Source organism: Schistocerca serialis, chromosome 1, assembly GCF_023864345.2.
Source record: "Schistocerca serialis cubense isolate TAMUIC-IGC-003099 chromosome 1, iqSchSeri2.2, whole genome shotgun sequence".
NCBI classification, from domain to species: Eukaryota; Metazoa; Arthropoda; class Insecta; order Orthoptera; family Acrididae; genus Schistocerca; species Schistocerca serialis.
In genome coordinates, this window is record NC_064638.1 from 538,005,509 (window position 1) to 538,029,075 (window position 23,567).

Consider the following 23,567-nt stretch of genomic DNA (forward strand, 5'->3'; position numbering starts at 1 on the left):
GTCATAGATCACAAGGACGACCTCTTTGACAGCTTCCTGTGACGCTGCGTCCTCTCGCAACAGTGCTGAGACCCCGTCAGGAGATTCCCGTTGTCGGCACCAGAGATTTGTGTGCCAACTGATAAGTATGTACATTAATTCTGCGTATTCCGTCAGAAAGATATTCCACTGTTTCATTCACCATTCGCGTTAAACTCTAGAATTTCTCCCTAAACAACCGTGCACTGTTCTGTTTCCTGTACCTCTGATGCAAACCTTCCGCTCACTCACTGAACGTGGGTACTCTATTAAGTGCTTCATAGGACAAATGCAGCTTTTCGCCTCGCCAGTGATTCAGTAACTTGAGCATCCGCAGGCATGTTTTACCTGACTAGCTACTTAACGCGGCAGTGGCTAACATATCGTCTGTAAACACAATAACGTTTATTATTTTCCTGGAGAAGGTGGTTATTAGGTTTGCGGCTGGAGGATGATTGAATGACGAAAAAGCACTTACTACTGCCACATAAGTGTGATTGAGATTTTTGATGCGCCAATAACGATTTCACTTATTAAGTTAGCTGTTCGTTGATTTTTTATGGTGTTCATTATACTACAGTAATTTAGAAAGTTGTTCTGTAAGGACATCTATCGCCACATTAGTGTTTTTGAAAGTTAAACAATTTATCCCTTCCTGTGTTATACGAATTAAATTAGTATTGCTTCCGACAAAAGTCAACAGCCACAGTTACAAAAATAAAACAAACACATTTAATTCCTACGCTGAATCATTAATCAACGACACCCGACGAAATCATCTGGCATGTTACTGTATTTTCTACAAATAGTACATGTTGCTGGTACAAATATATCACACCCTGTGCTATGTCCGGTTAAATTACAAATTTTTCAAAGTCTCAGAACAAGATAAAAAATTTTCAAATGTGTGTGAAATCTTATGGGACTTAACTGCTAAGGTCATCAGTCCCTAAGGTTACACACTACTTAACCTAAATTATCCTAAGGACAAACACACACAACCATGCCCGAGGGAGGACTCGAACCTCCGCCGGGACCAGCCGCACAGTACATGACTGCAGAACTTAAGACCGCTCGGCTAATCCCGCGCTGTTCGGAACAAGATAATCTTGCCAACTGTTACCGTTAACTGCGATAAATCCGACAGGTCTTAAGCCCTAACCTGGATATTGCAAAACAACAAAGGCTTCTCTTTGACTTATCCTCTGTGACAGTTGTTAGTGTGCCGGATCGCTGGAGAGCGTCTCTAACTGACGCTGGGCTGGAACTCTTCTGCACATTTGTAGGGGCTGCCCTCTGCCCGGCTAGAAACCCCTACTGAATCGTCAGGATGCAGACCAATGACCTGTGCGTCGTCGTTAGACGCAATCAAACAATATTCAGTATTATGTCATTTATTGCTGAAATTACAAGCCCTTGCTGGTTCTTCTGCTCCGACTGGCAGCAACGTAATCGGAGAAGTGCGGTGCCTGCCGATACGGTAGGCTTTGAGATTCATGCAACACTGGAGTTTAGGGCAGTCTCTGCTCTGGAGTGGTGTCATATTGGTAGACTCTAGGTCTACCCAGAGGTACTGGCGCTATGTTGACGTCAGTACTGAACGATCTATTTCGTCAGCTGTGGCCTCGGATTGCTGATCGTCCCTTGCGACAGCAAGACCAGCAGTAGAACAATCACAAACACAAAATATTACCATACCATAACTAGGGAATCAGGTGCTAACGCCGTGAGCACCATCGATCCTGAGTGAAATTTTCACTTTGCACAGTAGTGTGTGCTCATATGAAACTTATGGACAGATAAAACTGTGTGCCGGACCGGAACTCGAACTCGGGACCTTTTCATTTCACAGGCAAGTGCTCTATCGACTGAGCTACACAAGCTGAAGGTAAGCGACGACGTAATGGCGGAAGAGGAGATGTGATAACGGATCGTGATTCGTGCTTGTGTAGCTCAGTCGGTAGAGCACCTGCCCGCGAAAGGCTGATCCATCGTTCCATCCCGAGGAACAGAGCCAAAGCTGAGTCGGGAGATGGTGCCATTGGGCAGAGTACAACATAACATAATGTGCATGGAGGGCAGACCCTACATCTCGTTGGATATCTAAGCGACGCCCATCATCAGTCGTAAGAACATTAATCAAAATCTTCCACACTGGTGCCTATCCGCTATCACATGAAGGTAGATGGACGCTTCTGTGCTAATCCATCGTGTGTGTATGCCTTGACCGTAGCTCCTTCAAGGTGATAGCGAGAAAGGGATGTGAACTATGCCTTGGCATGATTCACCATCATCTGGAGCTCTAGCGAATATGGCATGACAATACATTCTCCGCAAATGGTGAAACAGAAATCCTGGGTTCGTCGCCGCAACGCCGCGACCTACCTTGCGTAGCCAATCAAAGCCTTGCGGAGAGCAGGCTTTATGCAGAGCACCCACCATGACAGAGCAGATTGATGTGCATCACGGCGTAGACAAGAAGCCGTTCACGTGGTTTCGATGAGGTGCCGGAAATAGGTTGAAGTAGGATGTATGGTGTCCAGTTTCCATGGTCCTCGGCAGCGCCAAACTCTTTGGCGGCAGAGATTGATGGCAGAGATATGTGCGTCATGCTCAGAGAAGACAACGGGTCAGACCTCAGAGACTTGTATCCAGTAGACAATATCGAGGGAGATGTAAACACGATCAAGGCGGCAGAAAAAATGGTTAGCGAAAAGGTAAACCCCGTACGATCACCATGAACATGCTCCCAAGAACACTCTAGGCTTTGGTGCTTGGGAACTGCCACTAGCACCGCACTTGGAGAGTGACGGGGCAGTTAGTCCCTGGGCACCTTGATGAAGTTGAAATCGCCTCCCATTATCAATGCATCCTGCCGACCCATGAAGAGACTGTCTCGTAGAACGAAGTGGAATGCTAGCGGCGGCGACACGAACCAGATCGCACATAGATGTTGATCGTGACACCACTAAACGTGACAGCCATATTTCTGGCATCAGGGAGATATGCAACTGTATCAGCGAAGATACCGTCACATAGGAGGATCGCTACTCCTCTCTACCACTAGGGGAAGCATGGGAGACATGTGCTGTAAAGCCCAGGGGATCACGCAGCATTTCGGGAGTAAAGTCAGTTTATGGCACTCGCGAATAGTATTGACATTCACCATTACTATCCGATAAGACTGAAAAGCTGCCATCGCCAAGAGGACGCCTGATTCTAGCAAATGGAGCTCCCTATTAGGCCCCATGGAAGGTTACGTCACTGTGCCAGGGAGGGATCCGACCCCACAAAGGGGGTTCCATCACTCTATACACCTCATCACCGATGTTGTCCGCCTAGGATACAGACGTCTCAATGGGCTGGTTCAGTGGAATACTACCAGAGGTACGACCACAGGGAGGCAACCGCATCAGACGCAGGCGGGCCTCTTAAATGTATACCCTAAGAGCTGTAAGCTCCTATTCATATTCGCTGCTGTGAAACTCTTCGCTTCCACTGCAAGCCCTTTGCTATCAAGAACGACCTATAGAATATTATAAACAAATGAGAACGCATTCCTCTGTTTTGGCTGTGGATACTCTGCGTTCCAGAAAGCTTTCAGCATACGGGACATGTGCTCGACGATTTCCTCGACCATAACAGAAGATTATGTCTGCCATTTTCCGCGAGAAATAATAGACTTTCCTTATGCTAGTAAGATAAAACAGCAATGTTAAAGAATTTCACAAACTTATCACAAGACCACCTGGTGCCCTTAGAAATTATGTATGCACTGCACGCACCAGGAACTGTGAATGCGGTTTACAGTAAAGACAATATCAGACGTTTATTGCCTGTTGTGTCCGAGGCCGTTGAGAGAACAATATATCCCAATTTTTTTACTATATTGTGTAAGACGTTCGTTCTAGGAAAATCTAGCTTATCTGTAAAAAAGACAGTGTATAGAACACTTGCACTACACACTTGTGAGTACTGCTCCTGTGTTTGGGATCCCTAATAGATCGGATTAAAGAAAGACTTTGAAGCAATTCAGAGTCATATTGGTGGAATTGTTACCGGTAGGTTCCACCAATACGCAAGTATTATCTAAATGCACCGCGAAATCAGATGGGAAGCCCTGGACTAAATAAGAATTTTTCCGCGAAACACTATTCAGGCATTTGCGACATACCGCAGAATGATGTTACGTACAACCACCAACATACATTACGCCCAAGGACCCTAAATAAAACAAAAACTAGGGCTCGTACGAAAGTCATATTTCGCTCGTTCCATTTGTAAATCGAGAGGGAAGGTTATTACTAGCAAGGTACAAAGTGGCCTTCGCAAGCTACCATATGATAGCTTACAGAGTATGTACACCTTCCAAAAAGTTCCGAGGCCGATTTTATTCCCGGCGTACAGGCGACTCAGTTTGCAGCTCGACCTAACACCTGCACAAGCAACAGATTGTGTGCGATGAGTCAGTTGCGACGAGACGGTATTAAGTAGTGGATGTACGACTGTAACGTATGCACCATTGTTGTGTCCCAAGTTCCAATGGAGCAACATCTGCAAATCAAGTGTTCAAGACTTTGCCCAGAATGTTTTGAAAGAGAATTATGAGAAATTTTTTACGCACACCTCGCTCCCGAATTAAAACAACGTTGCCTGGACACCTACCCAGACCGGATCGAAATGAAAATTCTGGACAATTCTTTTCTGACAAAAAAATCACTGTTGACGATATTGTACCACATACGAATCTACCACCAAATGACAAAGTTCAGAAAGTCACATTACATACCAACGCTTTGACATAACCGACATTGAAGTAAATGTGACACGCGGACAGTTTCATATAGTCCTATGGACCTTCGTTGCGTTATATGCAAGTGGAAGATGGGAGAGTGTACTAAGCAGAAGACCTCAAAAATTAAAATCACAAGGTTTCTCTGTTTTTGTATTAATCCCGTTTCGAAACTTTTTGGACTGAACATATTGGTATAGTAGATGATGTGGAGTAGTGTTTGTGATGCACTACCATTGAAAACACGGAGACAATGAAACCCGGTGCAGGCAGAAGGCCTTTTTCTCTCGAACAGCATGAAGGGGGCTGCTGAGGTTGACGTTTCTGTCCGACACGTTACAATCAACAGTGTTTCATGTCCTCACTCCATGAAACACCACACAGAGGTTTGGAATTTAACACTGGCACAAAGTTCGATGCTCAGGAACATTACGCCATAACCTCTCCTCTCCTTGTGGCCAGATACTGGCGGTGAATATTGCAAAGGCCACCGTCATTCTCGGCTAGCCAATCGAGCTTCCCGTTGTCGCATGCGTTACCGGCCGTTGCTACGGAGACAGGGTCTGGGGCATAATTTTTAGATAAGTATTGGTGCGTCTCTAATTTCTACACCCATTCTGGCTAAGCCCCAGGAATGAGAAGACCTTCTGCAATCAGAACTCAAGGAGGTAACTTCAGTGCCGAACTCCTCCGTACCGTTTTTTGGGGTTCTCGATCGCAGAGGACGGGTAAACTGAACTGGCATTGCATAAGAAAACGCGTTTTTTTCCGAGCGCGTTTCACTTACATATTCGTTTCCTTTTCTTGTGTAAATTCCCTCTAAACGCGTACGTGGTATCGTTGGTTCTCGAATAATACTACCGTTAAAATAGCTAAACTGCAGTTTATAGTAATAAAAAAGAGCAAGTTATCTTTAAAACAAATTTATATCGCGTGTAAACTGAAATGCTAATTTTGATCGTCGCGCTGTGGAGTCCTTTCAGGGCTTGTTGGTGGAGGATGTGCGACTGAGATGAGCCGACGATGGCATCACCTCTGACCACACGCCCAATTTTCGATTCACGCTCGGAAGAACAGCCATGCATTATTCATCAACGGGGCACCAACGGCTCTGGCGTAGCGGTATTTTTTCCTCCTTTTTCTTCTTTTTCGTCAGCGTCTGTCGGGAATGCAAAGTGACTTCCCGCCTCGTCAACATCGGGAGATGCTCGAGTGCGACTCTTTTTTGTTTGGCAACAAAGATAACAGGTTAGCACTCGAATAAAAAATTTAGCTTCCCACTAAAATGAAATCCTGTGTAAAATTGTAATAATGGGCGCAAAAGAGATATTCTGTCCAAATAATAGCAAATATAAGACACAAGTGAGCAACAAACAGCATAATCGTACTTCGGCGTGACGTATGAATTAAACTTATGTATGACGCTGCACAGTTACAACAACTAACGTATTTTCTTTCAGTTAGTATTCGTAGGTATAGTCCACATTCCGTATTCCTAGATTTCCCAGAAGTGTTCCACACGATGCCCCACTGCAAACTGTTAACGAAGGTACGAGTATATGTATAGTTTCCAGATACCGGTATGTCAGTGACTCGGGGACTTCTTAAGTTACAGAATCCAGTACGTTGTCCTCGGTGGCCATTGTTCATCAGAGACAACGGTATCGTCATTAGTGCCCCAGGGACGTGTGATAGGACCGCTACTATTATCTGTACAGCAGGCATAACTGATCTGACGGACGTGGTGAGCATCAATTTACGGCTGTTTGCTGATGACTCTGTGGCGTACCGGAAAGTGTCGTCGTTCAGTGACTGTAGGAGGATACAAGATATGTTAGACACAATTTCTAGTTGGTGTGACGAATGGCAGCCAGTTCTAAATGTAGAAAAATGTAAGTCAGTGCAGATGAGTACGAAACAGAGAGCGGTAATGTTCAAATACAGCATTAGTGGTGTGCTTTTTGATACAGTCACATCGATTAATAAAAGGCGTAATATTTCAAAGCGGTATGAAATGGAACGAGCATATAAGGATTGTACTAGGGATGGTGAATGGTAGCCTTCTATTTACAGGGAGAATTTTAGGTAACCGTAGTTCATCTAAAAAAGGAAACCGCATATAGAACACTAGTTTGACACATTCCTGAATACTGTTCGAGTGTTTAGGATCCCCACCAGGTCGGTTCAGAGAGAGACGTCAAAGCAATTCGAAGGCGGGCTCCTAGATTTGTTACTGGTAGGTTCGATCAACACACAAGTATCACAGAGATGCTTCGGAAACTCAAATGGGAATTCCTGGGGGGAAGGCTACTTTCGTTTCGAGCAACAGTATTGAGAACATTTAGAGAACCGGCATTTGAAGCTGACTGAAATATGATTTTACTTTCGCCAACTTACATTTCGCAAAAGGAGCATGAAGGTAAGACAAATTAGGAGCTCAACAGAGGCATATAGGCAGTTGTTTTTCCCGCGCTCTGTTTGCGAGTGGAACAGGAAACGTACTATTAATGGTACAAAGTACCCTCTGCCGCACGCAATACGCTGACTTGCGGAGTATGGATGTAGATGTAGATATGGTTGATGATAGTTTTGTGAGTGCCATACCATGGCAGTATTCGTGAAAGTTAGAAGTTTCTGTTTAGAAGGTGTCGTTTTGGATGAGAGCGAAGTACTAGGATGCTATCTGCAGTAGTAGAATAGTGATCAAACAATGGTTATGAGGAAATGAAAGTCTGATCCGTGGTCCTAGGGTAGCGTTATTCGCAAGTAGTCACAATGACCTAGGCCTCTGTGTCGAACATAGCCATTGCTTAAATTTTGAACAAAAACCTTCAGCAACAGCGGCCGAAGCCTTCCACCAAAAAAGTCACATTCGTTTCCCTAACGACGATACACATAATCGTACTTTTTTTTTTCTTACACCAAGTTTGAGGGTCACTTGCCTGGAGCTTGTATAAGGAGGCGTCTCAATATCCCGTAGATCCCGGTTCTCCAAATCTGCGCGCAGTCTGTCGCCTCACTGCACGTAGTCAGAAGAAGGTTCATTCGTCAGCGCCATCTATCGTGGCACCTTGTTTCCTTCATTTCCAGTCAGCAATCCGCCCCTGCAGTTTGTCGCTTTTATTAATTTTGGTTGTAACTAAAACGTCCTTGACATCATTGCTCGCAAGCGGCTCGGATTAGTTCATGATGTGGGAGCATTTTACAGCAGGAGTCTGTAACGCCTGAAATAATGTCAACTGAAAATGGGACACACTTTCAAAGATACTTCCTGGTCGGTTGTGACCCGCATGGCACCGCTAGATGTGTGGAAAAGTACGGCAAGAAAAGACATCTGGAAATAACTATAGTACCACTCAGCAATTTGAACGAAATGTCGATGTACAAGTGTGTAGTATCTAGGAAAATATAGTATAGTGGTGACGCACTTACTGTATCGCCCTTACACGTTTGGTACGCGGAATCTCTTAAACGCCTCGAGCAATTTAATTCACGTCTAGTTCACATATAACGTATTCGAAAGACTGCTGTTGGGTGGAGGCACACCGTAGTATCCTTAAGGTGAAGGAGGGTGAAACGCCCGCTAATCCCGCTGGGCGGAACAGGTAATAGGATTGTGGAAAGGGCCAAAGTCGACGTCAGTTTCTCCTTCTAATTGTCATTTATTGTAATTTAATAACCTTTACAACCAAAGCAGCACACAGCCGGACCTTTACCGAATGCAACTCCTTCAAGACTGAAGGCCTCCAAACAAGAAATCTTAACAACCAACAAGATAAAAATCCAATTAAGATAGCAATAACATAATTTAAAAAAAGAAACCAACAAACATATGCAAAGTGCAATACCAAAGGCTGAGGGCCACAATTAAATTTCAAAATTTTGGAATATATTACCATAGACTTTTAAGTGCGGAAGACCAGAATGTATCACCGCAAGAAATCTTAAAAATCAACAAGATTAAAATGCAATTAAAGAGGCAAATCAAAAAAGGTATCACGGCTACGTGGAAAGCCTTAAGGCTAAGCAGGTAGAACATACATATGCAAGGTGCAACACCAATGGCTGAAGACCACAATTAAGTTTAAGATTTTAAAATACATTACTATAATCTTTTAAATGCAGAAGGCCGCAATGTTTAAGCTTGAAAGATAAATTTAAAAATTAATTTTGCAAAATTTTTAAGAAAATAAAAACAAATAACCATAACCCTTAAATTTAAAGTAGCTTCCAACAGATAACTAAACACTGGTGGCACTCAGAAGCCTTCAGGGAGGTCGGTCTGCCCTCGTTCACTTAGGCGAGATAGGTGGTGAGCCCAACTATACTTGATCCGTCGGAACCCAACCAGGGGACAGTTACGGACCGACCGACACAACGATTTGCTTCCCGTCAATCAGTACATGAGAACTCAAACCGGAATTGTTACAAACGTGATAATCCACAATGGAGTATGTATTAGCTGTCAAAATTACACACCATGTTGGACAGCAACAACAGGTGAGGAAAGGACGCTGCCTGAAATCACGTTAGTGGCCAGGGCAGGTAACCGGAACACTAACGGTCACTAGGCAGAAAATTCCGCTGGTACACTTGAATTGGAAACACGGTAATATAGTTAACTTCACTCAAAGAACACTGTCTGAATTTACGTCAGTGCCCAGGGCAGGTAACCAGAGCACTAACGGCCACAAGACAGAAAATTCCATTGGTGCACTCAACATGACAACTATAAGGCTACTCCTCTGACTGTCAATGTGACCCAGTGTCTAGCTTACTGAAGATGGTATCCTGTCAATTTGTGTGTGTGTGTGTGTGTGTGTGTGTGTGTGTGTGTGTGTGTCTGTACAGGTAGTTAAAAACCTTTAATGAGCACCTTGAAAAAGTCAGGCAGTGTCCACAAAATTTGTTTTAGATTTCCTTTTAATAAGCACCCATCAAAGCGACACAGTTTCCCCACTGATAACTTGGCGGAGACCTTGATTGAAGAGGTCTACATTTTGGCTGTTCAGAAAATGTTATAGCTCAAACATCATCTCGTCGTCTTTCACGAAATGCCTGTCGCACTATGGTTCATCAGAGGAATGAGGAAGAAGTCACCGGGTAAAACGTCGGGAGAAAACGCTATGTGAGGCAGAACCAGCTAGCTCAAAGATGCGTCTTGCACAAAATGAGATAGGGTGTTATCGTTTAACAGACGGATAATGTTGGACAGTCTCCCACGACGCTGCGTCTTGACGGCCACCCTTAATCTCGTCGGGAGGTTTCGAAGTAGTATGCTCTGTGATGGTTTGGTATTACAAGGGAAACTCCCCAGTGCACTCCTCTCAGAGTTAGTGGTAAAATGGCCCTGCGGAGAAAACGTAAGAAACTGAGCACAGATCAGGCATGAAAACAGGAAGAATGTTACTGAACTGTGAAAAAAGAAGCATAATTCACGTTGAAACAGTAAACGGTCCAAGCTCAAGATATGCAACATCGAGCGAATTCGAGGAATTATGGCGCAGTGGTTGTGCGGTCACAGTGATGGATTGCAGAGCGGAGTTCCCAGTTCAAATGTCCCTCATGCTACGTTTTTTGCAAAATTATAAACTTTCCGTCCGGTCATTGACGAGTCTGCTCTCCTTCCGTAGTCTTTGTAATTCTCATTGGTTATTGAATATGAGTCATGTGACAAGACTGCATTACCGTCACACGCCGGCTGAAGTGGCCGAGCGGTTCTAGGCGCTACAGTCTGGAACCGCGCGACGCAACGGTCGCAGGTTCGAATCCTGCCTCGGGCGTGGATGTGTGTGATGTCCTTAGGTTAGTTAAATTTAAGTAGTTCTAAGTTCTAGGGGACTGAAGACCTCAGTAGTTAAGTCCCATAGTGCTCAGAGCCATTTGAACCATTTGAACCATTACCGTCACAAGTACCATCACGACGCTGTCGCTATTCAAATTCGCACGATGTTGCACATCTTGAGCTAGGACCGTTCACTGTTTGGATTTTGCTACTCTTTTCACAGTTCAATACACATTCTTCCCGTTTTCCTGCTTCATCTGTGTTCATTTTCAGATGGGCTACGCACTGGGCCATCTTACCACTATATCACTGACGTCGGTTTGCAGTAGGGTTTTGGAACATATACTGTATTCAAACATTATGAATCACCTCGAAGGGAACGATCTATTGATACGTAATCAGCATGGTTTCAGAAAACATCGTTCTTGTGCAACGCGGCTAGCTCTTTATTCGTACGAAGTACGAGGTGCATTCAAGTTCTAAGGCCTCCGATTATTTTTCTCCGGACTGGAAAGAGATAGAAACATGCGCATTGTTTTAAAATGAGGCCGCGTTCATTGTCAATACGTCCCAGAGATGGCAGCACCGTACGGCAGATGGAATTTTACCGCCAGCGGCGAGAATGAGAACTGTTTTAAATACGTAAAATGGCGACGTTTTCCTTACTTGAACAGCGTGCAATCATTCGTTTTCTGAATTTTCGTGGTGTGAAACCAATTGAAATTCATCGACAGTTGAAGGAGACATGTGGTGATGGAGTTATAGATGTGTCGAAAGTGCATTTGTGGGTGCGACAGTTTAATGGAGACAAAACATCGTGTGACAACAAACCGAAACAACCTCGTGCTCGCACAAGCTGGTCTGACGACATGATCAAGAAAGTGGAGAGAATTGTTTTGGGGGATCGCCGAATGACTGTTGAACAGATCGCCTCCAGAGTTGGCATTTCTGTGGGTTCTGTGCACACAATACTGCATGACGACCTGAAAATGCGAAAAGTGTCATCCAGGTGGGTGCCACGAATGCTGACGGACGACCACATGGCTGCCCGTGTGGCATGTTGCCAAGCAATGTTGACGCGCAACAACAGCATGAATGGGACTTTCTTTTTGTCGGTTGTGACGATGGATGAGACATGGATGCCATTTTTCAATGCAGAAACAAAGCGCCAGTCATCTCAATGGAAGCACACAGATTCACCGCCACCAAAAAAATTCTGGGTAACCGCCAGTGCTGAAAAAATGGTGTCCATGTTCTGGGACAGCGAGGGCGTAATCCTTACCCATTGCGTTCGAAAGGGCACTACGGTAACAGGTGCATCCTACGAAAATGTTTTGAAGAACAAATTCCTTCCTGCACTGCAACGAAAACGTCCTGGAAGGGCTGCGTGTGTGCTGTTTCACCAAGACAACGCACCTGCACATCGAGCTAACGTTACGCAACAGTTTCTTCGTGATAATACCTTTGAAGTGATTCCTCATACTCCCTACTCACCTGACCTGGCTCCTAGTGACTTTTGGCTTTTTCCAACAATGAAAGACACTCTCCGTGGCCGCACATTCACCAGCCGTGCTGCTATTGCCTCAGCGATTTTCCAGTGGTCAAAACAGACTCCTAAAAAAGCCTTCGCCGCTGCCATGGAATCATGGCGCCAGCGTTGTGAAAAATGTGTACGTCTGCAGGGCGATTACGTCGTGAAGTAACGCCAGTTTCATCGATTTCGGGTGAGTAGTTAATTAGAAAAAAAAAAAACGGAGGCCTTAGAACTTGAATGCACCTCGTAATGACCGCTATCGACAGGGGATCTCAAGTTCATTCCGTATTTCTAGATTTTCGGAAAGTTTTTGACACCGTTCCTCACAAGTGACTTCTAATCAAGCTGCGGGCCTATGGGGTATCGTCTCAGTTGTGCGACTGGATTCGTGATTTCCTGTCAGGAAGGTCGCAGTTCGTAGTAATAGACGGCAAATCATCAATTAAAACTGAAGTGATATCAGGTGTTCCCCAGGGAAGCGTCCTGGGACCTCTGCTGTTCCTGATCTATACAAATGACCTGGGTGACAATCTGAGTTCTCATAGGTTGTTCGCAGATGATGCTGTAATTTACCGTCTAGTAAGGTCATCCGAAGACCAGTATCAGTTGCAAAGCGATTTAGAAAAGATTGCTGTATGGTGTGGCAGGTGGTAGTTGACGCTAAATAACGAAAAGTTTGAGGTGATCCACATGAGTTCCAAAAGAAATCCGTTGGAATTCGATTACTCGATAAATAGTACAATTCTCAAGGCTGTCAATTCAACTAAGTACCTGGGTGTTAAAATTACGAACAACTTCAGTTGGAAAGACTACATAGATAATATTGTGGGGAAGGCAAGCCAAAGGTTGCGTTTCATTGGCAGGACACTTAGAAGATGCAACAAGTCCACTAAAGAGACAGCTTACACTACACTCGTTCGTCCTCTGTTAGAATATTGCTGCGCGGTGTGGGATTCTTACCAGGCGGGATTCACGGAGGACATCGAAAGGGTGCAAAAAAGGGCAGCTCGTTTTGTATTATCACGTAATAGGGGAGAGAGTGTGGCAGATATGATACGCGAGTTGGGATGGAAGTCATTAAAGCAAAGACGTTTTTCGTAGCGGCGAGATCTATTTACGAAATTTCAGTCACCAACTTTCTCTTCCGAATGCGAAAATATTTTGTTGAGCCCAACCTACATAGGTAGGAATGATCATCAAATAAAATAAGAGAAATCAGAGCTCGAACAGAAAGGTTTAGGTGTTCGTTTTTCCCGCGCGCTGTTCGGGAGTGGAATGGTAGAGATATAATATGATTGGGTTCGATGAACCCTCTGCCAGGCACTTAAATGTGAATTGCAGAGTAGTCATGTAGATGTAGATATCTGAAGGGGGTGCGATGGGGAGTTTCGCTTATTAAGAATATGTTTGCACAACCGTGGCAGTCGCTATAAACCTTACCACCACCTTGCCCGATGATGGCTGTGTTATGTATTCGGCAGTGAGCATTCTACATGCTTACCCTTGTTGTTGCGCATTTTTGTCTCAGAGTCACAGAGTCGCTCTCAGACCTCGCCCACAGTGGTAAGAGAGACAGCTGTATTGGCCTGACACGGCTGCAATATTTCCGCAGCCGCCTCGATTCTGTGGCTTTTTGAGTGGGCGTAAGCAGTCACAGAACCCAGTGGGCGCTGGTCTCTGCAACCGTTTTGATGTTGATAACTGATCCGTGACTAATTTGCATTTTTCGGCCCTCGAGAGTCATACGCAGGATTTCGAGCACCATTTCCCGAATTTTTATACTAAACATAAATAAACAAATAAAAATACATACTTAATTACTCACCTACCTCTTTAATCTTTAGACTGCTGCTGCTAGTTTCGTCTCTTTAAATTTATTAATTACCAAAAACCCAGTTTCCCTCAGTGAAATCCCATGTTCCGACCTCTCCTTCAAAAGTGGTAGATATTCAGGTAAATTGGTTATGATTACTCATTCATAAATACTACATATTCTGCTAAATTGGCTATGATTACTCTACTAGCCGCATCCGTAAACACTTTGTTCATATTAATCGGCCGAAGCACTGCCGAGGTATTAGCTTTTGAACTTTCATAAATTTACAATTTTTAGGGTTACAATAACTTTTAAACTATTATATAATTTTTGGCATGTCTAGATAATTTAGCTTTACATATTTTTCTGTCCCTGAGTGCCAACTCGCACCTCCGTGTCACTCTTAGTTTTGTTTTTACCTATTATTCTCTGGCATATAAATTCCTCCAAGCGCGAAAACACAGCCATAGGCGCCCCTGCCAAGCTTCCGCTCCGGTTTTTCCAAGGCCGGCCACGTAAACGCTAGCCGCTCGCCACGGCCACGTAGCAACCGCCAGCCACGTGCTCTGTGCAGGGGAAACTGCCGCTCTAATCCCCCCCCCCCCCCCCCAGCTTTCATGCTCACACACCTTTGTAGTCACACTCCCAGAAAAACTACTATTGAAGAGGAAAACAGTGGAAAGTCAAACGTCACCACAAAAAAGGGGGGCAGTTAAGCTAACTTCTTAGGAAGGGGAACAGGGTCAGAAAGTTGGTACTTCTTTGTGTTGCATGAGACGCTGACATCCACCCAGGCTACACCAAACGCAATTTCTAAAGAAATTCAGAGAGAGCTTCATTGGTTCACATAAGTAAGAACGGGAGTAGAGAGTGTGACTGTGCTTACAGACATCCAGCTCACGAAAGTAAGCAGAGAGAGGGAGAAAATTGCACACATTTTGGAGTCCCAAGACAAACAAAATTTTTTTTTAACTCGTTAACCAACTGAAATACGAGTAAGAAAAGCAAGTCAGTATCTTGTAAGGCAACATAATACCGGTTGGCACTCACAAGAAGTAGTATTCAATCAACCAAAATCACGCAATGCCCAAAAACACAGCGCTCAAAATTTCCTTGTCGGAAATGCTCTGAAGATAGTTACTTTTCATCCAGATTTCGATATTTGCATTTCTAGGCTCCAATTCCAGACATCGTCTTCGAAAATTTTGCTCGTCTGTGATGAGCAGCTTTCTCCTGGCTGAGAACTTAGACACTGGTGGAGATGAGTTGTTGCTACCGGGCCAGTGACAGATTTTGCAGCACTTTTAAATTTCAAGTATGGTGAGACTCAGTCATTACAGTAAAGTGAACTGTAGGAAAGGCGAAGTTTTAGTAACGACGTTCATTAATGCGATTCCTCATATTAAAATCTTATTTGCATTTAGTAGTTCAACTTGCTTTCAGCTCTGGCAGTAGAGACACACGCAAATCCTTCTGTAGTACTTTCTACCCCTGTGTACTAACCTACTGCAGGCATGGTATGACCTCCACGAACGTAGATCTTTTGTGTAGATACACGTTAACTTTTAGTCACCATTCCGGACACTTTATCGAAGTTACTAAGGCACTAGTTTATTGTTTTCAGGTATTTTGAGAGTTTTTCTTGTGAAAGTTGATTACTTACTTGTAATAAATTGAGTTCTTTGAAATGATAGTTTGCTTTAGTAGTATGATGCGTCCCTTAATCACTAACTTTCTGAGTGGTGATTTATTAAACACTACAGGGCCAAAATAATTTAATATATAAGAAACTATCAGTCTCGTTTGCGGTAACGAAAAAAACCTTTACCTAGGCTTCAGCGCAAATAATTGAGCGTTCTTCGGAAGATATACTTGAATCTATAATTTGAGAGGACATAGTCTAGAAATAAATCTAAAACAGCCTGAATAGGTTATTTCTAGACCATGCCCTCTTAGACAAATTATAGATTCATATATATCTTCTGAAGAAGGGTAAATTATTTGGGCTGAAACCTAGGTAAAGGTTGGTTTCATTGCCGCAATCGAGGTTGATAGTTTCTTATATATTAAATTATCACGATTCCTGACTGTGCTGCAATGTTGAAAGTACAAAATAATTTATTTAATTATAGTATCCAATTAAAGAACTCTACCTACTCAACAGGCAAGGACTAAACATGGTAAGTTTACAATAACAAAGTCTTCCAAAGGTTAACTTCTTTTAATTTTTAACACGTGGGCCTTTAAAAGAAGCACACAATTCAAAAGAAAGATTAATTCTTGCTAACATACAAACATAGATATAATCGAAATTGTTATTGTCCTTTACAAACTTGGGCATGTAATACATTTAATGATCCACATCGCGGATAAGAGTAAAAAAAAAATGTTGTTCCTCACCGCTTCTCAAATGGTTCAAATGGCTCTGAACAGTATGGGACTCAACTTCTGAGGTCATCAGTCCCCTCGAACTTAGAACTACTTAAATCTAATTAAGCTAAGGACACCACACACATCCATGCCCGAGGCAGGATTCGAACCCGCGACCGTAGCGGTCGCGCGGTTCCAGACTGAAGTGCCTAGAACCGCTCGGCCACTCCGTCCGGCAGGTAATAATTAAAACTGTGTGTGTACCTCTCGTACACGTGTGTACATGAGTGCACTTTTTGTGTGTGTATCGGTCGTGCGGGGCGTTGAAGTTTAACGGGTGAGTAATGTTCGTAAATGCACTGATGAAAGAGAATGAGGCATTATTCCGTGAGCGACGTTAAAATTTCAGTGCAAATCTTATTGTCCTTAATACCCTTAATGACGAACTGTCATCACTGCAGAGTATTGTGGGCTGCTGATACTAGTTAGTAATAGTGGAAGATATCAATAATAAGAAGTAATGACTGACCAGCGCAGACGTCTGTAGTGACTGACATCAAAAGCCCAACCCTAGGAAAGTGGTTGCGAGGCAGGACTTACGAGTGTGGCTAATTCTGGCCATCCAGCACTGCCGCAGGCTGCCGCCCCCATCCCTGCTCTAGTTCACAAACCTCTACCACGCCGAAACACTCTTGTGTGTGCTGCAGTTATTGTTTTCCCGATAATTAAATCTTGCTAGCGGGCGCCGGTTCATATCGGCCGGCAGGGGTCCAGGCGCATCCCGTTCCTCCCCTCCCGCGGCGTCACCCCCTCCCCATACCCTCCCCACTCCACAACCGATCCCACCTCGCCCCGTCCGGTGGCCTTCATTCTCGTATACGGCTATCTCGAGGTTGCTCCTACACCGTATACAAGGGCTCTTCCTCCCTTTTATGTTTTTCCTTTTTTTATTTTTAATCCACCCCAGCGATATATTCGAGTAATTCAAATCTGAATCAAAGGAACTTATTTTTTCAATCTCCTCGTTATGTTCCCGTCATCATTATTTTTCGATATTTGTAGTCGCCCTCTCCACATCGTGCTTTTTTTTTATTTATTTATTTTTCTTCTGTTCAGGGTTCGATTCCCGGTCGACTGCGAGGTCATTAGAAAGGTTCAACAACGTCAGCATTTGCTGCGTGAATCCTGAGGCACGAAAATTATTGCCATTGAAACCATCAACTCGCGCTGTAAATTTGCTAATACAATAGCTGGCCGTAATTACTGTGCAACGTAAAATATTTACCGTAAGTCAGATTTTTGTGCTAGTTTATTAAATTTAATTGCACTTACGTTGTTCTACATTTTTTTGGAACTCCAGTCTGTTCACGAATTCGGTTACTTGCCTAACGCAAGTTATCAAGTACATCACCCTTCATATTTCCATCTACCTCCCCCTTCCAATATACATTTTTTAGTTTCAAAATTTGCTCTGGTGATGACAAAAATATCTCATTAAACGTATAAAAAATACGGACAATAATGATGAAATTCCTCTCTTCAATAATTGCGAAAATAACAACGTCACAATTAGAAATTATACTAGGACATGCATTTACATACACGCAAAGTCTTGCAAGATGATTCCTTATTATGTGTGAATAAAATCCAGGAACATTAATTAAAATGGTTACTGCATTACTTACTGCTACATTTTTAATTTACCCTACGTGCTTTGTCCTCATAATGAGAAATCTTCGAACTGTACTACGTTTCTGTGGTGGCTGTTACACGACGTTCTTGATATGTTTCGACTTTTTAGCAGCCCAAATTAACACGTATCTGCGTCCAAGAAATTAAAATTGACGAAAAAAAATCACAACACCAAAAACAATGTAGATTAATGAAATTAGGGGGATTCATTTGGCAAGGTTGTCGTCGGATGATGTCCCATGTGTGTTCGACTGGAGACAGATGTGGTGATCCAGCTGACCAAGGAATATTCCAACACTTTAAAGCGTGTTGGGTTACAAAAGCGGTGTGTGGGCGAGGCTTCATGACTTCTGACTCGGAGCTGCCCTTGCTGATTTCTTGGAAGAGTCTGATTATACCTTCACTGTAGATTTGTAATCGTAATGGTTAGCATCCAAAACACTTAAAAAACTAAATAGAATAGCAAGTCAATACATAAAAACAATTTTCTTTTCTGCTTCATAGTTTGATCGCACTGACTCACAATGATGAGCTAACTCTTGCAGCTTGCTAAACGTTACCTGTGTTCGTTCATTGAATAGCTCTACTCCTAGTGATTTTCGGGCGTTGTATTTTGAGTGTTCTGTTGTATATACGTGAAAAGAAAGAAATGAGGTGATGGAGTAGTTCCCGTACTCCGTGGAAGTTATTCGCGGAAAGTAGTTGGAGCATTGTGATATCTATCTTTAAGACCGAAAATTTTACTAGTAGGTAAATCGATTTAAAACCGGTCGCCTACCTATCTGAGACGAAGAGCGTGGAGGGTAAGCTACCCTCTTCTAACAGTAACGGGAACGTCGAGATAGCCGTGCAAATGATTCACGCTAGATTTGTTGACACTGAGCACGAGTTGAATATTAGTCACCGTTCAGCATTGCGTGAGTCAGTTGACTCCCACGTTAATTGAAAAAGGAACACAAACAGGAACGTTTGGAGATGTTAACGCGTTTTTAGTGGAAGGAGGAGACAACGAATCGCTGAGTAAGCGGCAAGGAATGGTGTAGGAAAATTATATTCGCCAATAGCAAAAAAAACAAAAAAAACAAAAAATCTGCAGGAAGGGTCCACTACTGAGTTATTTAGCTGCTGTAGGTTAGAAAGTGAATAGTGACAGCTGCTGCGAGGTACTACGAGATCCACAACCTAAAATCGAAACGAAGAAAAGACAGAAGTTTCTAAAAGGTCTAATTTTCTTTGAGAATAACATCCGCTCGCATACGGCTGTGAAGGCTAACCAGTCCTTTCAGAATCACAGTTCTGAGCAGTTGCAACAGCTAGAGTGGTTGGGCTAAAACCCTGAACAGATCTCAATTACATAATCACTCTGCTACGAACCACCTCAGCCCACAAATTTCTTATACCATAGTACTTAGAAAATATCTCTCAGTAATCTGCGAAAGTCAGTCATCTGAGTTGGGATTCGTTTTGTATAGGAAAAGTGCAGCGTCTTGTAAAGTAAGGAAATCTACGGAGGACTGACGCTTATTGCAGATGCTGACAGTTAACGCTGATCATACATAAATGTAACATGTTGCTCATAAATTGGCGGAATGGATGATTACTGTTTCGGGCACACTGTAGTGCTACAGAAGAATGCTTAAGATTAGATGGGTAGATCACATAACTAATGAAGAGGTATTGAATAGAATTGGGGAGAAGAGGAGTTTGTGGCACAACTTGACAAGAAGAAGGGACCGGTTCGTAGGACATGTTCTGAGGCATCAAGGGATCACAAATTTAGCATTGGAGAGCAGCGTGGAGGGTAAAAATCGTAGAGGGAGACCAAGAGATGAATACACTAAGCAGATTCAGAAGGATGTAGGTTGCAGTAAGTACTGGGAGATGAAGAAGCTTGCACAGGATAGAGTAGCATGGAGAGCTGCATCAAACCAGTCCCGGGACTGAAGACAACAACAACAACAATAGGCGATATGTCAAGACAAACATCATCAACTATTAAAGCTTCCGAAGCGATCGTAAGTGGAGCGTCTGCATAAAATTAGGCTTAGGAAAAGCGGGCGATTTGGTCTCTAAATTGAATAGTATACTATCAAACATAAGTTTTCAGAAAAAACTTTTTTATTTTAAATTTTGTAAAAGAAATTCCATATCCTTTCATGAATCATCGTTAAAACCAGTAGGTAAAACAATGTTCCAATAGTTTTCTTTACACAAAGACTGAAACAGACTCAAAACATTCTGTTTATGTGAGTACTAACAGTATTTTCAGTTTTATATACAAAGTATTTATGAAATTACAATGAAATCAATACCCCTAGCTGCATATAGGGGTTGATAGAAGTCAACGGGGACAGTTGAAAATGTGTGCCCCGCCGGGACTCGAACCCGGGATCTCCTGCTTGCATGGCAGACGCTCTACCTATCTGAGCCACAGAGGACAAAGACACTATTGCGACTGCAGAGACTTATCTCTGGCACGCCTCCCGTGAGACCCACATTCCCAACTTATTGTCTCGCACTATATTCATAGTGCCCCTGCCCATTATACTCATTACTCGCGGCTTTTTGCCGATTCCCATTCCAGACATCAGTGATCTAACTGGTTTGACGCGGCCCGCCATGACTTCCTCTCCTCTGCAAACCTCTTTATCTCAGAGTAGCACTTGCAACCCACGTACTCAATTATTTGCTGAATGTATTGTAGTCTTTGTCTCCCTCTACAGTTTTCGTCCTCTACAGCTCCCTACTATGGAAGTCATAGCACATGTCCTATCATTCTCTCCCTTCTTCGTGTCAGGATTTTCCACATGTATGTTTCCTCTCCGATTCTGCGCAGAACCTCGTCATTCCTTAACTTACCAGTCCATCTAATTTTCAGCATTCGCCTGTAGCACTGTACCTCAAATGCTTCAATTCTCTTCTGTTCTGATTTTCCCACAGTTCATGTTTCACTACCATACAAAGCTGTACTCCAAACGTACATTCTCAGACATTTCTTCCTCAAATTAAGGCCGTTTTTTGGTGGTAGTAGTCTTCTCATCGGTTGGAATCCCCTTTTTGCCAGTGCTAGTCTGCTTTTTATGTCCTCCTTGCTCCGTCAGTCATTTGTTATTTTGCTACATAGGTAGTAGAATCCCTTCCTTCATCTACTTCGTAACAATCAGTCCTGATGTTATGTTTATAGCTCTACTGGTTTCAGCTACTTCTCATCACTTTCGTCTTTCTTCGATTTATTCTCAATCCATATTCTGTAATTACACTGTTCATTCCATTCAGCAGATCATATAATTCTTCTTCACTTTTACTCAGGATACCAATGTCACCAGCGAATCGTATCGTTGATATCCTTTCACCTTGAATTTGAAGTCCACTCCCCAACCTTTGTATTATTTTCGTCATTGCTTCTTCGATGTACAGATTCAACAGTAAGGGCGAAAGACTACGTCTGTGTCGCAAACCCTTCTTAATCCGAGCATTTTGTTCTTGGTCGTCAACGCTTATTATTCCGTCTTGGCTCTCGTACATGTTGCATATTAGCTGTCTCTCCCTGTAGCTCATCCCTGCTTTTCTACATCTACATCTACATCTATACTCCGCGAGCCACCTTACGGTGTGTGGCGGAGGGTACTTATTGTACCACTATCTGATCCCCCCTTCCCTGTTCCATTCACGAATTGTGCGTGGAAAGAACGACTGCTTGTAAGTCTCCGTATTTGCTCTAATTTCTCGGATCTTTTCGTTGTGATCATTACGCGAGATATATGTGGGCGGTAGTAATATGTTGCCCATCTCTTCCCGGAATGTGCTCTCTCGTAATTTCGATAATAAACCTCTCCGTATTGCGTAACGCCTTTCTTGAAGTGTCCGCCACTGGAGCTTGTTCAGCATCTCCGTAACGCTCTCGCGCTGACTAAATGTCCCCACGACGAATCGCGCTGCTTTTCGCTGGATCATGTCTATCTCTTCTATTAATCCAACCTGGTAAGGGTCCCATACTGATGAGCAATACTCAAGAATCGGACGAACAAGCGTTTTGTAAGCTACTTCTTTCGTCGATGAGTCACATTTTCTTAGAATTCTTCCTATGAATCTCAACCTGGCGCCTGCTTTCCCACTATTTGTTTTATGTGATCATTCCACTTCAGATCGCTCCGGATAGTAACTCCTAAGTATTTTACGGTCGTTACCGCTTCCAATGATTTACCACCTATGGCATAATCGTACTGGAATGGATTTCTGCCCCTATATGTGCGCATTATATTACATTTATCTACGTTTAGGGAAAGCTGCCAGCTGTCGCACCATGCATTAATCCTCTGCAGGTCCTCCTGGAGTACGTACGAGTCTTCTGATGTTGCTACTTTCTTGTAGACAACCGTGTCATCTGCAAATAGCCTCACGGAGCTACCGATGTTGTCAACTAAGTCATTTATGTATATTGTAAACAATAAAGGTCCTATCACGCTTCCCTGCGGTACTCCCGAAATTACCTCTACATCTGCAGATTTTGAACCGTTAAGAATGACATGTTGTGTTCTTTCTTCTAGGAAATCCTGAATCCAATCACAAACCTGGTCCGATATTCCGTAAGCTCGTATTTTTTTCACTAAACGTAAGTGCGGAACCGTATCAAATGCCTTCCTGAAGTCCAGGAATACGGCATCAATCTGCTCGCCAGTGTCTACGGCACTGTGAATTTCTTGGGCAAATAGGGCGAGCTGAGTTTCACATGATCTCTGTTTGCGGAATCCATGTTGGTTATGATGAAGGAGATTTGTATTATCTAAGAACGTCATAATACGAGAACACAAAACATGTTCCATTATTCTACAACAGATTGACGTAAGCGAAATAGGCCTATAATTATTCGCATCTGATTTATGACCCTTCTTGAAAATGGGAACGACCTGCGCTTTCTTCCAGTCGCTAGGTACTTTACGTTCTTCCAGCGATCTACGATAAATTGCTGATAGAAAGGGGGCAAGTTCTTTAGCATAATCACTGTAGAATCTTAAGGGTATCTCGTCTGGTCCGGATGCTTTTTCGCTACTAAGTGATAGCAGTTGCTTTTCAATTCCGATATCGTTTATTTCAATATTTTCCATTTTGGCGTCCGTGCGACGGCTGAAGTCAGGGACCGTGTTACGATTTTCCGCAGTGAAACTGTTTCGGAACACTGAATTCAGTATTTCCGCCTTTCTTCGGTCGTCCTCTGTTTCGGTGCCATCGTGGTCAACGAGTGACTGAATAGGGGATTTAGATCCGCTTACCGATTTTACATATGACCAAAACTTTTTAGGGTTCTTGTTTAGATTGTTTGCCAATGTTTTATGTTCGAATTCGTTGAATGCTTCTCTCATTGCTCTCTTTACGCTCTTTTTCGCTTCGTTCAGCTTTTCCTTATCAGCTATGATTCGACTACTCTTAAACCTATGATGAAGCTTTCTTTGTTTCCGTAGTACCTTTCGTACATGATTGTTATACCACGGTGGATCTTTCCCCTCGCTTTGGACCTTAGTCGGTACGAACTTATCTGAGGCGTACTGGACGATGTTTCTGA

At 43.3% G+C, this 23,567-nt stretch overlaps 1 non-coding gene across 1 annotated transcript; it reads right to left on the reverse strand.

The window, feature by feature from the left end:
* Nucleotides 1-20,370: 20,370 nt before the first annotated feature.
* Trnaa-ugc (transfer RNA alanine (anticodon UGC)) lies at nucleotides 20,371-20,446 on the reverse strand. The gene has a single exon. It is a non-coding gene; the product is annotated as a tRNA-Ala (tRNA).
* Between the last annotated feature and the right edge of the window lie 3,121 nt (nucleotides 20,447-23,567).